This window comes from Lactuca sativa, chromosome 8 (genome assembly GCF_002870075.4).
Source record: "Lactuca sativa cultivar Salinas chromosome 8, Lsat_Salinas_v11, whole genome shotgun sequence".
NCBI lineage: Eukaryota > Viridiplantae > Streptophyta > Magnoliopsida > Asterales > Asteraceae > Lactuca > Lactuca sativa.
In genome coordinates, this window is record NC_056630.2 from 1,607,771 (window position 1) to 1,626,380 (window position 18,610).

General features: G+C 33.3%; 1 long non-coding RNA gene across 1 annotated transcript; it reads right to left on the minus strand.

The window, feature by feature from the left end:
* Window positions 1–1,798: 1,798 nt before the first annotated feature.
* On the minus strand, window positions 1,799–3,511 carry LOC111915131 (uncharacterized). The gene is made up of 2 exons (XR_002858060.3): window positions 2,744–3,511; window positions 1,799–2,144 (listed from the first exon to the last, which is right to left on the minus strand). It is a non-coding gene; the product is annotated as an uncharacterized LOC111915131 (long non-coding RNA).
* Between the last annotated feature and the right edge of the window lie 15,099 nt (window positions 3,512–18,610).

Sequence of the window (18,610 nt, forward strand, 5' to 3'; positions counted from 1 at the left end):
GGAGTATGGAGATGCAAGAGATCAATGGTGGAATCGATATCATCGAATTGCAATAAACGTCTGATTTGGGAGAATCAGCACACGATACTGATAAGAAGAAGAGGAACATGAAGATGGAGATGATGAAGAAGGAGAAGCAGGAGGAGATGAATCTTCGATTAAGTTCTCCGAATTGGCGAATTCGATGACCATAGAATCTAGGGCTTCCCAATTTATTGAGTGAGATGAATTCGGAAGTAACGACGACTAGCTTATTTATTTAGGTTAAAAGTAAATACCATGATTATATGGATTATTATTGGAAGTTACTAAACAAATTACTAAATTACCTTATTCATTTATTTAATTATTTAATTTTTTATTTGATTTTGATTGGTCCACATTTATGCATACAATAACACAATAATTAGTTTAAACAAATGAACTTTGCTCTCTCTCTCTCTCTCTCTCTCTCTATATATATATATATATATATATATATATATATATATATATATATATATATATATATATATATATATATATATATATATATATATATATATATATATATATGGGAAAAAGGGAATATAAGGTTGTAACGTATTTATGCTTGGGTATAGAACCCTTCAAAACCACACCGTTTTGTGATGACGCTGTCGAATCTCGTTCCCCTGTTATACGGTTTCTTTAAAACCACATGTTTTGTAATTATAGATACCTTATTTGATTCCATGTTATTCAATTTCCATAAAAAACTACCTGCTGAGAATTTGATTACGTTGTTTTTTTCTTTCGTTCTTCCCTACCTGCTAATTTTCCCTCTTTTCTTATACCTTCGGTCAAGACTTGTTGATTATTGTGTTTTATATGACCTGCTATTCGGTGCCCTTACTTTTTGATTTCAACAAAGTAACCACCTAATTCGAATTTGACATCATCTTTTTTCTTCTACCTTTCTCTTTGACCTGCATCTATTTCCAAATTCACGTGCATTGGGGTCGGTTTGGGCATTGACTGATAACGAAAATTAGAGAATATTTGAAGCCTCTTGGTTCTTTTTTGGATTCGAAGATATTGAGCAGGAAAGTTGGGAAATTTAAGTCTAATATATTAGCAAACATTTTCACAGGGAATTTCCATTATTTGCTTTCAGTATCTTTAGTAAACATGATGATCTACCGAGTGCACTAGAGGTGCTCGATGATATGTCAAAGAGACAAGTCGTTATATGAGTTATAATGTTCAACCTTTCGTGGGTCCGCTTCAACAAGTCCTGGTTAGAGATTTATCATTCATGTGTATCTTTACATAACCTCATGTATATCTAAAATGAGACATACTATTTATTCTTTTTCTTCCTCTTCCTTTTTGGTACTAGTTAGTGATTGAATGTATCAACCTGAAGTCCTTGGCATCCTCTACATAAAGAGTGAATAAGCACTGATGAATTGGAGATTATAAAACCAATTAGTAGATGGGCTTATGATAAAAAATTTCTTGCAGGTATAACACCGTCTCTATAATGAAAAAACCCACATACACATCAAGATTCTTCGAAAGAGAAAACATAAGATCAAAAGTTCCATCTAAGTTGTGATTTTAGCAGGACATCTATTGCATTCCTAGAAATGTTTATAGTGTTTAGCGAATTGGTACATTCATTATTGTAATTTGTTTTAATACTTCAATAAAACTTGGTTAATTATTTCCACTTTTTTTTTGTCTCTGGCTGTTTGTAAGTCTGGAATAGCAAACAAGTGACATCATTTTCAAAAACGAAATCGACTTCTGATCTCTCATTGACAATACTATGAGGATATTTGACGTCTTGAAAGTACATTGTTATCTCGATATTTTTTTTATAATTGTAGAAGTACATAAGTATTCAACATTAATTCACTGAAAGTTATTTGCTTCTAACCCTCGATGTTGGTAATTTTGGAACTTAGTCCATCCATTTTATGTTTTATAAGCTATTAGTTCATATGTGTTCAGTTTTTTTGGCATTTAGTCCATCCTAAGGTCAAAGGGCTAGTGGCCGGAATTATAGGTTCATATACATCACTACCAAGGTTCATATCCTCATCAACATCTTCGGTTGTATCTGTTTGTAATGGATCATCAACAACTTGAGCTTCTAATATCATGGTGTTTTGCATGTCCTGTACCAGATACACAAGGCATCACCTATCAGTAAAAACTCATACTGTATAAACATTGATAAATTGAAAATTATAAAGGGTTAATTCTGTTTCTGTCTTTCTTTCATTGAAAAAAGTGTTACAGATTCATCATATTCAAGATTTCATTAATTTATTCAAAATTAACAACAAAATAACATAACACGGGATTGGTATTTTAGTTTTTCTCTAATTTTGGTGTTTGAAATTATTTCTCTTGAACACGTATGGCCCATATTATTATAATCGATACTTTCTTCCATCTTTGACTCACAAAGCTCTAATTTTTGTATTTGAATTAAATCTTTTTCATTGAGCCGCTAAAGATTTAAAACTTAATGGTTTTATGAAGCTTTGCCTCATAAAGCACTTTCAAGAAGCTTTTGGAATTATTGGCTCTACATGTGCTGTGTATATGTTGCAAAATTCATAGAACGTGATGATAATGATAAAAAACTAATTATTATTATTATTATATGATGATCGCATTTGAGGCCGAATGAACGAAAGCAAAACAAAAAGTAAATATATGTATTTCTAAATATCATACTAACGAACAATTGGGAAACAACAATTTTTACCTTAAATCAATTTGATTGTACACAAAGAACTATTTGCCGATTTGACTTGGAGAATTTGTATTGCAGACGATGGGAGTTACGATTACAATTGGTTTAGGGTTTATGATGAGCAATCAATAGAGAAGATTGTTAGCAAAGTTAGAGAAGGAAACAAAGGATATGCATGGAAAAAACCCGTATAAGCTCGGAACATGATTTAGGTTGTGGTTGTTATGTACCTAACCACCTAAACTACACCTAAACTATGTAGTTTTATAGAATATCAAATCAAATAATATTAAAATTCAATATCTAAAACGAAATCAAATCTTATAAAATAATTTCCCCATATACTCTCGAACATGATATCTTTTTGTTGTAGTTTGGAAACCTAAAACGAAAGAACGAACACCCAATTCATAAAATCAGTTTCCATAATGCTAGTTTTATTTTTAACTTTTTCTTTTGGAAAACATGATGAATAAAACTAATAAAAAAAGATAATCCCATTCATTAATAGATACAATAAAAAGGATAATAAACTATATTTCTTACTCCATTTAAGTAGAGACGATCTTGACAGTTTTTCAAAGTGAGGAGTTTTATGATAGGATTTCTCAAACTACGGATTTTTACATCAATAAAAGATTATGTAATTAATTAATTTGGTTTTTTAATTAAATTGAGACCGTGTGGTTTTTTAAATAAAAGAGTATAAATTAAAAATAATAGATTTTTAGTTAAAACTACATCGTTTTAAATTGTTCTATACCTAATATTAGATACATAACAGTCACATATTCACTTTTCCCATATATATATATATATATATATATATATATATATATATATATATATATATATATATATATATATATATATATATATATATATATATATATATATATATATATATATTAACGTTTTCCTTTGTTTATTTATCTAAATTATTTGTTTAACTTAAAAGAATAACATGCAATTTAATTTTAATAATTAATATTTTTCAATTTTTTTTTATAATTTTAAACTTCTCATATGTATAGAATTATATATTTTTTTCTTTAAATTAATCGATGTAATACATGAGTCTTACACCTAGTATATATATATATATATATATATATATATATATATATATATATATATATATATATATATATATAATACGTTTTTAAAGATTAAAAACCATTTTAAAGGTCTTTATATTTTTGTAAGTGTATCTAGACCTTTAAAAACATATTTTTACATCAAAAGACTAAACTGCACAAATGATCCCTATGTGGTTATCTGAAAATTATCACTTTGCTCCAAAAAGATTTGAACTAGCACTAGAGGTCCATACTTTTCATTTTGTTGCAAGTTTGGTTTAATTTGCTTAGGGATGAGCATATGGACCGGGGAACCGGCCGGAACCGGTACCGGAACCGAAACCCGATGGAACCGATCGGGCCGGGACCGGGACGTTATTTTTGTGGATTTTTGGAACCGAGAACCGGTAGGAACCGGAACCGATTTAACCTGAACCGGTAGAACCGGCAAAAACCGGAACCGTATGATGCTATATTTCAAGGAGCGGTTCCAACATTTGAAGACACGACAAGAACCGGTAGGAACCGGGAACCGGTAGAACCGCCGGGCCGGTTCGGTTCTTGATTTTGGCCGAAGCCGGTTCCCTGGTCCGGTCCGGTTCGGGCCGGTTCCGGCCGGTTCGGTCCTTTTGCTCATCCCTAAATTTGCTTTTTACTTTTTTATAATGATGAATTTACCCTTAACTTTTGCTTTTTCAGTTTTTTTGTATTTATTTAAATACTTTTATAATTAAAAGAAAAATAAAAATGAAAATATCTCTCTCACAGTTCATATCTTCTACCTGGTTTTTCGAGCATAGGGGTACCTGATTCCATATTCGAACAGTCCTCTAGCTTAATAATGTTACGAGAAGGATCAGGAAGCTCATCTATAAGAACATCAACAACTAAAGGGATAGGAATCGAAGAACTTGAACCAGATTTATCAAATTTGCACTACCCTTCAAACTCAAAAATCAATTTTCTAGGAATTTCACTTCTGTATGAAACTTTTTGACAAGTAATGAAACCGATTTAGGTTGCAAAGGGTCAAAAGGATGATTACAGGCGTCAACAGGAACTAATTTTGAGTCAACAATCAATTTTGCACTTATTTCCCCTTCCGATGTAAGAACATAGAGATTCAGATATGGGGGATACCCTCCATGAATAATAACAACAACTAGATCCACGGAAAGAGGAGAAAAGGGCAGTCAAGACGAGAAGATGAAGGAACCAAGACACCCACCTGAAAGTCAATAACTCACCTCAAAATCTTCACTATCAGATTTTCCCACTCGTTTTTCCAACATCTCATGTTTGATTCGTTAATTTTTCATAAACTATAATCTTGGAGAACACACAAAAGGATTTCGTTATGGGTTTAGGGTTGGTTCATCCGAGAGCCAAGATCATCCTCCTTAAATCCTCTGATTTTGTTTTCGATCAACACAAATCGATTTTGATCTTTGTTTTGAGGTATGAGAATGGAGAGGAAGCAAAAGGGAGGGGCTACCTTTTTTACAGTGTGTATATGTGTGTGTTTTTTAGGAAGATGATGGGTTATGTGTTAGGGGAAGAAGATAGGGTTAGTGGAGAGAGAGAGATTTTCTTTTTTATTTTTCTTTTTTAATTATAGAAGTGTTTAAATAAATAAAAAAATTAAAAAAGCAAAAGATAAGGGTAAAATAGTTATTATAAAAAATTCAAAGCAAATTGGACCAAACTCGCAATAAAATGAAAAGTTTGGGCCTCTGTTGCTAGTCCAAACTTTTTTGGACCAAAATGACAATTTTCAGCTAACCACAGGGACCATTTGTACAGTTTAGTCACATCAAAATCATATTTATAGACTTAAAAACGTTATTATTATTATTATTTTTTTTGTAATTTCAATATAAATATGTTTTTTTTGTATTATTAATACAAATACATTTTTTCTTTTTCTTTTTCTTTTTTGTATTTTTAAAGAAGAAATACGTTTTGAAATGTATCTATATATTAAAAAAACGTTTTAAATTTAAATACAATTTTCACCGTAAGGGCGTAGATACGCTTGTAAGTATATAAATACCTTTAAAAAAATGTATTTTAAACTTTAAACACATGTTTTTTACATGTATAAATATATTTATACATTTAAAAACGTAATTTAAAATGTATGTATACACTCACAAAATAATAATAATAATAATAATAATAATAATAATAATAATAATAATAATAATAATAATAATAATAATGGTTCAGCATTACATATTATATACAAAGAAGCGTTGCAGCTTAGTGGTATCGTTGTTGTTTTAGGAGGTGGAGGTTGCAGGTGGGACTCTTGCATATTGTATTTTCATATAAATGCTAGGTTATTATAATAAAAAAAAGGAAATGATATGTTAGCGTACATGTGGCTCACACGTCTGCAAATCTACCCTATTAAAGGCCCACGTGGCTTGCCACCTATATACAGATAACCATTTGAACCTGTAAAAAGGAGAAACCCAGTTTTTTAACAAGTTTGCGGCATAAACGAACATAAATTCTGTCGGAGGGTAAAACTGCAAATTCCTGAAAAACTTAAAGAGTTTTTTTATGTTATTATCTCACATATATATAAAGACATAATATTTATGTGATGTTAATTCACATTTATTAATATATTACAAGTTAGAAGGAGATATATTTTTGTATAACTAAACTTTAATACATAATCCAAGATAGAAGACGAAGCAACCAGAAAAGGCAGAACACCTCCGAGACCGCTCATGTGCTTCTACTTCTAGTGGCCATCATCATCTGCTTCTGTTCTCTTGTTCTCTTCCGACTTATTCAAGTCACGAGTTGGATTGACTCGTCGACTCATGATTTTTGTACATGGTCATAGTCAATTTCAAGTCATACTTCCGAGTCGTCTCGTTTTACGTTTGAAATGACTCAACTAGTATGAATCAAGTTGTGACTCGTATGAGTTTGACAACTATGGTATGTGTATGTTCTCAAATTACTATGGTATGTGTATGTTCTCAAATTATATTTTTTGTGACGTTGTCGACTCTTTTACTCGGCAGGTCGCATGGGAAAAACAAAACGCCATTCCTTGAGCTTGAGGAGCAAATTACATTTATGTAATAAATATCAAAGGGTTCGTATCAAAGGTGTCCTTAGCCAGCTATAGGTTCGAGGGTTATGTTTGTTGTTCTAATAAGTAGGATGGGGACTACATATTCTTGATGTTCTAAAAGGAAAAGAAAATGTTTAAGAGAAGGATGGGAGAAAAATATATATATTTTAGAGTAAGATAGGGAGTGTATATGTTTGCTTTTAAAAAGAAAAGAGAAATTATGTAATAAATTATCTAAAGACAGATTATCATGTGCTATAGATGATAAAATACTATACAAGAAATATAATTAAGTCAAAACTGAAATAGGAAATAATATCGCTACCCATTATAGGCAATCTCAATGATAGTCATGCCTGCCTAACAAATGATTGAGTTTATTTATTTCTTTTTATTAATAAGTAGGTGCGATACATGTGTATTATACGAGTTGATTAAAAAAATTAAATATCAAAGTGTAAACATTAAGTATTTTTTAAAGTAAATTTTGAAATAAATACAATTTAGTTGTTAAACTCGTACGAGTCGAGTCATTTAACACCCAAAACGAGGCGACTCGTATGCTGACTCGTTTCTTGTGCGACTCGGTCAAAATTAACGAGTTGTGGCTTGATTCGTACCGAGTCGAGTCATCTCGTGACTCGGACGAGTCATATGACCAACTGGTAATTGCATAATCGAGCATGTAATCCATTGCTATTCTAGAAAGCACGAATGTTGGGTTGGAGGAAATCAAATCAATACCAAACAAAACTCTCTTAAGTTCCACGTTTTCTGTTTCAGTGTGGAATTTGACTCCTACTTCTCCTTTAATATAGTTTTGTTCTTTAACTTGCTATGTTTTTTTCTTCTGCATGGCCTTCCAAAGTTAGGAGGAGGGCTCGATTTCTTCTACAGGTGAGAATAGAGATAGGAGTAAAGCTAGAAAAGCAAATGAGAAGATTTTCAAGGATTGAGAGTTGAGGCAGTGTATATCTCTTAGAATAAAATAGAGTAAATGTTGGTAGAAAATGTTTTTTGGGAAAACCAATAGGTTTATGGAGAAACCAAAAGGCATAATTGGTAATTAAAGTGGATGCAGGACAGTTGGAGTTTCTTGGAATTGCTTACATAATACAAAAATTTAAGTATTTTAAATAAATATTGAGTTTTTATATAATAAGGTGAAAATGTGATATATATATATATATATATATATATATATATATATATATATATATATATATATATATATATATATATATATATATATATATATATATATATATATATATATATCATGACTCTTACGAGTCGAGTCACGAGTTAACAACTATGAATACAAACAAAATGATGAAAACAAAGTAAAGTTAAAAAAAAAAAAACAATTATATCATTTTACATCATTACAATTTTATTTCCTTCCAACTAACCAAACAAAATATGGAATTTAATTCCAGTTCCGTTTCCTGCCAACCAAACAGACTATGGAATTGGATTACAATTTCTGAAAGATTCCAATTCCTTGACACATTCCAAAAATTAAATATCAAAGTGTAAACATTAAGTATTTTTTAAAGTAAATTTTGAAATAAATACAAACAAAATGATGAAAACAAAGTAAAGTTAAACAAAAAAACAATTATATCATTTTACATCATTACAATTTTATTTCCTTCCAATCAACCAAACAAAATATGGAATTTGATTCCAGTTCCATTTCTTGCCAACCAAATAGACTATGGAATTGGATTACAATTTCTTAAAGATTCCAATTCCTTGACACATTCCAATTGCTTTGTAAATATTCTACAAACCAAATGCTACCTTAGTAGCATAAGTGGAACACCGAATTTTAATACCTACTTATGAATTGCCAAACATGGAGGTTTAAGACCATTTAAAAGATTAGGCGAATACAAACTTTCATCAAAGTCATCGTGAACAAAATCTAAATAACAAAAACTATCTAAACTTAAGCATTCTTTTTCAACTCCCAGAAATGATGATAACAAACGATCATTTATTTCTTGAACGACTTCATTTTTCAGTACAAGGATTGCTCTTTCTTGAAGAAAAAAACATCAGATTCTTGGCATTTTGAATAATAGAAGGATAGAAAAATTCAAATCATGAACCAATAGGATAAAATGAATCAATAATGAGAAGACCATCCAAGATATGATCAATAATTATATCACCATCATTTAAACCATTAACATTTCCTTATCCTATATCCAAAAGTCAATTTGCAAATGTCATTATTTCTTCAGTATCAAATGTTCGAACACTTAACCCAATGTTTTTTTGTTAATCTTAAGACTTTGCAATTTGACCACATGTAGGAGGAACTTAATGAAGCATTCAGAATGTCTTGTCTACTTTTGTTAGGAACAACATGTAGAATCAGTCTAAAGTTGCCTCCAAAAACAATTGATTTTCCTCCAAATATTTAGAGTTGGTACAAAAATCACAACTCAATATATCCTTTAAAGATCGATCCAACGCTTCAAATGCATGCTTATGAATCATAGGCGCCTCATCCCATATAATTAATGGTGTTTTTTCTAATAGTTCGGCAACATCACTACCCAACGTTATGGAACAAAAAGAATCTTTAGTAAGATTTAGATGAATTATAAAGCGAGAGTATGCTGTCATACCTCCTGTCAATAACAATGAAGCAATACCACTTAAAGCAACATTTAAAATGATTTCACATTTGGATCGGATGAACGTCAAATCCAAATATCTGCCATGAGGCTTCACATGCAGACACATATCTACAATCATAGTAGTTTTTATTTCATCAACTGCATCACCATTATCATCTACATTGTTGCTTTATATCATTCAATTAAGTTTTACCCTAAAATAGCAATGTACTTTGAAAGTACATTGCTATAATATGGTTGTTGCAGCTATTATCACACATAAACCAAAACAGTAGTGTCCAAATACATTTCTATAATATGGTATACAAATGGACAACAATGGTACTTGTTTGAAACGACCATGTTTAATAAAAATTAAAGAGGCTGAAAAATGGTTCATGTTTGAAAAAAATCGAATCCACCATGTTCAATGGCAAAAAAGTGTTCTATTAATGAGCTATAATATAAAAAAACCAAAAATTTCCATATTACCTAAAAAGACGCTGAAAAGTAATAAGACAATAAATTTATTAGTTTTTGTTTTATGTCGTTAAAAAGATCAATTTTTTTTTTTCTAATACTTACTTTTCTTCCACGCATTGAGTTGCTTGTTAGTGACGTTAATTAGTTACTTGTTAATGTTGTTAATTAGTAAATCTTTTGGATTATTCATTGGAAAAAAAATACATTACGTCGTTGAATACTATTTTAAAATAATAATATGTAACATTTTTAATTAAAATATAAATAAATGAAACGTTAAGTATTTGCAAAGAAAGAGTAGTTATGCTATGTTGGTCAACCACCATCCTTACTGCCAATAAATAATAATAATAATAATAATAATAATAATAATAATAATAATAATAATAATAATAATAATGCTGCATATACATCCTCTGATTCCGATGATTATGCCATCTTATATTTTTCATAAATCGGCTATTATATTTCTAAATTTCTCCTAAATTAATTATTGGATATTAGATGCGTTGTTCTGTATATATTTTAAGAAAATTTGTTTATCCTTTAAAACTTTAATATAGTAATGTTAATTAAGTCGATACTCATTTAATCGTTTATAATATATTAGGTGTGAGACCCGTGTATTACACGGGTTTATTAAAAATAAAAATTTAATATCAATATTTAAACATTAAATATTTTATAAAATAATACTTTTACATAATATAATGTAATATTTTGGAACATTTATAGAGCATTTATTAGATTTTATTATCAAATTAATAGAATAATTCTCTTCCCTTATATGAAATTTTATTTTAAAAAAAATGGAAATTCTTAAAAATGACAAGTGGAAAACAATAATTCTAAAACTCCCACAAAATTACAAGTGGCAAAACTCTTAAGAATTTGACAAGTGGCAAAAAAAACCTTTATTTATTAGAGATGATTGATATATTGTTAGCGTCTGTTAGTTTAGATGATGATAATGAACATAATAAATAACTATTAGTCGAAATCTATGTCTTGTATATTTTGGATTCTCGGTTGTTGTATATTTAATGTATTTAATTGTGATTATATGTTCCATATTTAGTTTAGAGTTTCCTTCTTTTCTGGATGTATCTTCTGTATGTATACCGATTCTGATCAATGAGAAAAAGGGCAATTGATTCTCAAATATTTGCATGGTATCAGAGCCCAGGCTCAATACCGTTTTTCCTTCTTCCTCCACAGCCATAGTTGTGTAATTCTTCTTCCTTGTCTCTCTAAATCATCATGGGCGACAAGTCAGATCCTAACCCTACCAAAACAATCCATCATGTCTACACAGTAACAAACATTCGAACAAGGAGTGAATCCTTGATGACACCAAGGTTACATACTCGTCTTGGGTACGATACAAAGTCCTCGCCCACATTAATGGTACAACACCTCCATAGCCTATTGATCCGGACTATGAAGGTTGGTCAGAAATCGATGCTATTATTCTTTAGTGGATTTACGGAACACTATCTGATGATCTCCTTGCTCGAGTCCTCAATCCAGAATCCATCGCCTCTCAAGCATGGAACAAAGTCAAGGAATTATTCCTCAACAACAAAGGTACTCGTTGTTGCCTTGGAACACGAATTCAACAACCTAACTCTTCGTGTCATATCCTCTCTTGAAGCGTACTGCCAGTGTCTCAAAGATCTTGCAAGCCAACTTAAAGACATGGAATGTCTCGTCACAACAAAGCGCCTTGTTTTATAGCTTGTGCGTGGACTACCTTCCGAGTATGATCCCATTACATATTACATTAATCAAACCCTACCTACATGGGACACAGTGTGTTTTATGCTTCAATTGGAGTACCAATGCCAGCGTGCTCACGACATTAGTCACCAATCTTGGTTGCAGCCACTATCGAACATGAACCGCCTCCCAATCCACCACCACGTCGCGACGGGACTGAAAATTGTGGTCGCTAAACCCAACAGTGTAATCCTAATTGCAAATTTACTCTATCTGCACCTCAAAATAGGTCCACTAACTAGCGGCCTGGCCGATTGACCAACTTGCAACCAAATAGCCGCCACAACCCGTCCTCTGGCCAATAACAACCAGCCTGGTCTGCTTATCCATCACCGTTCTAGGATGCTCCCTGGTGGGCTTCTCCACCCACTGTCCATATCCGACTCAAACCGGCTGGTCTGACCCTTGGGGAACACTTGTCGTTGGTTTGTCTCCTGATGTTGGTCTGTCTCAGCAATTCAACCGCCAACCACAAGCATATCTGGCAGAAGTCAACCCATTGGAACCTTCCAAACTTGAGGCTGCTTTTTCCACTATGACTCTCAATCATAATGATGACCAGTGGTACATGGACTCGGGTGTCACCACCCATCTTACTGAGGACACAGGTAAAATATCTACCCCTTGTATTTCGTCTATTAACATTGTGTTTGTTGGAAATGGTAATCAGATACCAGTTCTTGGATCAAGACATACAATATTACCCCACCCTACCAACTCTTTCACCTCAAAAATATCCTTTACACACCTAATGTCATCAAAAACCTTATGATGTACGTAAGTTTTGTCGTGACAATTCTGTTTCAGTCGAATTTGACCCATTTGTTTTTCTATTAAGGATATCAAGACTGGGAAGCTCACGATAAGGCACAATAGCTCTGTGGATCTCTACCCCTTCACCAACCAAGCACACGCTCCAACTTTATCTTAAAATTGTTTCTTCTACTTTGCCTATTTGGCACTTTAGACTAGGACATCCATGACACCATGTAATTAATGGATTTTCTTCGTTTTAATAAACACATTTCTTGCAATAAAGTTGATAAATCTTTTGTATGCCAATCTTGTCAAATTACCAAATACAAACACTTTCCATTGAAACACTCAAAATCCACCACTCTAAAAGCATTTGATCTTGTTTATGCCGACTTGTGGACTTCTCCCATCCCGAGCAAAACCGGTTTTAAATATTACCTCATCATAGTCAATGAGTTTACTCACTATACATTGGTTTTTCCCCTCAAATTTAAATCTGAAACATTTGACAAAATAAAATCTTTCACAAATTTATTCAAACACAGTTCAACACCACCATCAAAACCTTTCAATGCGACAAAGGTGGTGAATTCGACAACCATCAATTTCATACCTTTGTGTCAACCCACTACTGGTCTTCATATCCGCTTTTCATGCCCACATTGTTCTCAGCAAAACGGCACTTCCGAATGCATGATTCGTCGCCTAAACGAACTCATGTTATCTCTCCTTACTCATGCATCCTTACCACCCTCCTTCTGGTTAACGCCCTCCATACCGCTACCTACCTTCATAACATTTTACCCACAAAATTACTTCAAAATCGCACCCCTACTTCCATGGTTACCCACCCCAATACTGTGGCCATAGGTACCTTGACCTCTCTATGGGCAAGGTCATTCTTTCTTGACATGTCACTTTCAACGAATCCACATTACCTTATACCATCATCAACCAAAATCCCCCTATATACCCGTTCCATGATTCGGACCCAAACCTTATAATTTCCCAACCCCAACCAACCACGACCTCACCCATTAACACCCCCACCATCACCCATCACCCCCATTGTTGCCTCATTTCCTGATACCACCTCACCCCAATCACCACCAACCATTTTCGCTCCAATTTCTAATCCTCTCACCTACTCTCGTCGACCTCGTCAACCAAACCCCACCCCTCTGCCACCAACTTCATTCCACCATATGACCACTCGCTTGCGAACTGGAATTTACAAACCCAAGACACCTTTTAATCTACACACCACCAACAACAACCTAACTCCAACCATGTTCTCTCTTCCTAAATCTCATAACCATGTCTTGGCTGATCCAAACCGGTCCTGTCTATGACTGATGAATACAAAGCATTAATGGACAACAATACATAGGAACTTGTGCCACGTCCACTTGATGCTCATGTTAAACGATGTATGTGGATTTTTCGACATAAATTTCATGCAAACGAGACCCTTGCACGTTACAAAGCAAGACTGGTAATTAATGGTAAATGTCAACAAGTCGGAGTTGATTGCAATGAAACTTTCATTCCCATTGCGAAACCCACCACCATCCGTATTGTTCTCAGTCTAGCCGTGTCACGATCATAGCCAATACATCAACTAGATGTAAAGAACTCTTTCTTGCTTAGTGATCTTGATGAAACTGTTTATATGTTTCAAACACCAGGATTCGTGGACTCGGGAAATCCCAAACATGTATGTCATTTACGCAAATCTTTATCTGGGCACAAGCAACCCCCCTCCCCGGGGGAGGGGGCATTGGTATCATCGGTTTGCCACCTATATCTAGAACCACGGTTTCAAAAGCAACAACAGTGACACTTTTCTCTTCGTGTTCCAACATGGCCAGAAAACAACTTATTTACTTTTTTTATGTGGACGACATCATTTTGACAGCCTCAGACACTTCCACTCTCTGATACTTTATTGATTTAATGTCACAAGAGTTTGCCATGTCTAATCTTGGCCCTCTTCACCATTTCCTTGGAATTCAAGTTTAACACAAATATGGAGGATTACTTTTATATCAAGAGCAATATGTTTATGACATCCTAAATCGTGCTAAAATGAAAGACTGCAAACCATCCACTACGTCTGTTGATACCAACTCCAAAATCAATGCCACCGCAGGCAACCCACTGACATATCCTTCTCTTTATAGCAGTCTAGCAGGGGCACTTCAATACTTGACATTCACTCTCCCCATTATTTCTTATGATGTTCAACAAGTTTGTCTATCTATGCATGCCCCGCGTGAACCACATTTCGATTTTCGTAAATTCATTTTTCGATATCTTAAGGGCACCATTACACACGGATACCACATTTCACCCTCAAAATCTACTAATATCATTGCTTACTCCAATACGGATCGGGGGTGCCTCGACTCTAGGCGCTCTACATCAGGTTATTGGGTATTTCTCGGTGATAATCTTGTCTCATGGTCGTCCAAACAACAACCTGCCATTTCTCGATCAAGCGTCGTAGTCGTGAACAAAGGCGGTCGCAAATGCCACAAATGAAACGATGTGGCTATACAACCTTCTTCTTGAGCTACATCTTCTCTTACATAGTGCCCCTATCATCTATTGTGATAATGTTTCAGTCGTTTACCTTGCCAAAAACCCAATTCAACACCAATGCACAAAATATGTTGAAATTGACATTAACTTTGTTCGCGAAAAAGTGAATTTGGGATCTTTATGCGTGCTATGTGTTCCCACTGACTACCAATATGTCGATATTTTTACGAAGGGGTTGCCACATCAACTTTTCACCCGCTTCCGCTCCATCTCACTATCCGCAACTACAGCTTCAACTGTGGGGGAGTGTTAACTGAAATCTATACCTTATATATTTCTGATTCTCTGTTGTATATCGAATGTATTTTATTGTGATTATATGTTCCATATTTAGTTTAGAGTTTCCTTCTTTTCCGGATGTATCTTATGTTGGAATTAATTCTGATTTGATCTTGAGTTTAATGCAATAAAGGAATAAACGGTTATCTTATTATGATTAACTTGGTAATAAAGTTATAGTTATAGTTTTGGTAGTTGTTAAAGTACTTTATTTTAGTTTTAAATGTAGTAGAGTCTATAAATTGCAAACTTTTGTAACTTGTTTAATGAGAAAAATAAGAAGATTCAGTAACATTTTCTTGCATACATTAGCATCCCTGTGTAATTCTATGCAGGTTTTGATCATCTGTTTCTGATTTCCAATACTTGGTATCAGAGCTACACAGTTCATGCCTAAATATATCCGCTACGAAACCATGTCGTTACCTAGTCAAAGAGAGAATGGTGGAGTGCCATTTCAAATCCCGATGTTTATGTCTACGAACTATGCAACATGGAGTATAAAGATGGAGGCAATTATGGATGCCCAGGGAATTTAGGAATCTATCGAACCACCAACCGGAGTGGAGGTGGATGAAAATAAAAACAAGTCAGCATGTATCTTCATCTTCCAAGCGGTACTAGAAGATGTACTACTTCAAGTAGCAAAGAAAAAGACTACAGGGGAGATCTGGGAAGCATTAAAAGTGAGGTACTGTGGAGCCGATCGGCTACAAAAGGCGATATTTCACACATTGAAGAGTGAATTCGAAGCTTTACGAATGAAATATGGGGAAACAATAGATGAATTTGCTGGAAAATTGAGTTATATAGTGCAAAGTACAACAGTATAGGCTCCACACTTGAAGAGAGCACACTTGTTCGAAAACTTCTCGACTCAGTTCCGAATAATTTTCTTCAGTTGGTGGCATCTATTGAACAATATTCTGATACAGATACCATTGCATTCGAAGAGGCCATCGGCCGACTCAAAGCTTATGAGATCGGTTGAAACTTCGTAGCGGGAATGCGAGCACTGAGGGGAGCTTATTGCTCGCTAAAACAGATGATCAGTCGTCAAGTCAGAAAGCAACAGGAAGATGTTCCTCATCGGGTGGAAGAGGACGTGGATCATACCATCACGATAGAGGTGGGCGTAATGGTGGTCGATGTAGAGGATCCGGATGAGGTAGAGGCGGGCGTGGGAATTTCACCCTATCTCGATACTCTGATAATAATCACCAACAGGGAAGAGATAAGCGACATAAGATGCTTTAACTGTGATGAGTATGGCCATTATGCGTCTAAGTGCAAGGATCCTAAGAAGAATGGCAATGAAGCAAACTTAACACAGGAGGAGGAACCTGTGTTGCTTCTAACTGTATGTGGCGAGAATGCAACTAACATGGTACTAATAAATGAAGAGAAGGTTTTTCCAAAATAGAACGAGGAAAAGAATGAGAATGGTGAAGATATATGGTGTCTATATAACGGGGAAAGCAACCATATGACCGAGGTACAAAATTTCTTTGCCGAACTTGACGAAAACATTACCGGACAGGTGCAGTTTGGTGATGGGTCTCGTGTTCAAATCGCTGGTATGGGTTCAATTTTGTTGGAGTGCAAAAATGGTGAGGAACAACTCATTACTAATGTGTATTTTATCCTATCACTACAAAGTAACATCTTAAGTTTGGGACAAGGGACTGAAATCGGGTACAAATTTGAAATGTTGAATGAGTACTTGAGAATACATGATGAAGGCGGTCGATTGATGATCAAAGTGCAAAGATCCAAGACCTGGTTGTATAAAATAGCATTTCATGCCTCTCAAACCGTGAACCTCTTAGCAAGCCTTGAAGACACAACTTGGTTGTCGTAACATCCCCAAATTTCACGGCCAGAAAAGACCGATTTGTTTATGGTTTATTTTAAAATCAGAGTATTCTTTTAAAGAAAACTATTTCGGAATTTGTTCCCAGAAAACATGATAAATACTTTATCCAAGCATCTCTGAAGAGATGTATTTTATTCGTTTTAAAACATTTGGGATGTCCTGGTCAATACAGACACATAATCATAAATCGAACTTACATTCATCTACACTAATGACATACATCTCTTTAATCTCTCAGTGTAATGTATCTTTGTATCGATATCTGTGATACAAAAATATTGACTGGGTCAGGTTTGGAAAACCTGGTGAGTACATAGGGATTTCAATCCCCTAATGTTATAACATATATATAATTTAGAATTCACACAATATAAATTCTCTCTCTCTCTCTCTCTCTCTATCTATCTATCTATCTATCTATCTATCTATCTATCTATCTATCTATCTATCTATCTATATATATATATATATATATATATATATATATATATATATATAGGCTTAAGTTATTCTATTTAAACTAATTATTGTATGTACAAATGTGGACCAATCATTTTACTTAATTTAAGAAAGTGATTAATATATATATTATTAAATTAAAGATAATTGAAAAATACCATCTAATTTCATTCTAAGGGTATTTTAGACAATTGAGATACATTTAATAAAGGAAAATTCCATACTTTTTGGGATAATTAACTCTCTTGATTTTAAAATTCTAATTTTTTTTAATTACGTTAAATTTTAATTATAACGTAATTTTTATAATTAAACCCAATTTTATTATGTTAGAATCATATTCTCTAAGAATTTGAGGATACATATTTCTATTAGAATGATATTCTATAAGAATGCCAACACCGACTAATAACACATTTTTGGATACAACTTCAAATTTTTCATTACATTCGTAAAAAAGTAAAAACTTTATATAATATTCTATGACAATGAAATACTCACTAATAACAAATAAAAATATGTATATTATTCGACCTGAATATTCTAGCATAATATATTATTACATATACTCCTATCATTCTATTGTAGACTATTCTATCAGAAGAATAGCTCTTTCCTTGACAATCAATGAAATTAGACATTTAACGAAAATAACTGCCATGAATCAAATCATGTAAGAATAATATTCTCTGAGAATGCTTAGAATCACATTGAAATTTGCGGTCCGTTCTTCAAGCATCAACTTCTGTCAAAACAAAACCAAATTTTAGTTTAGATTCCAACAGAATTGGAATTCATGATTCTATTCCAACAGCCCCAATTTCATGTTCTCTT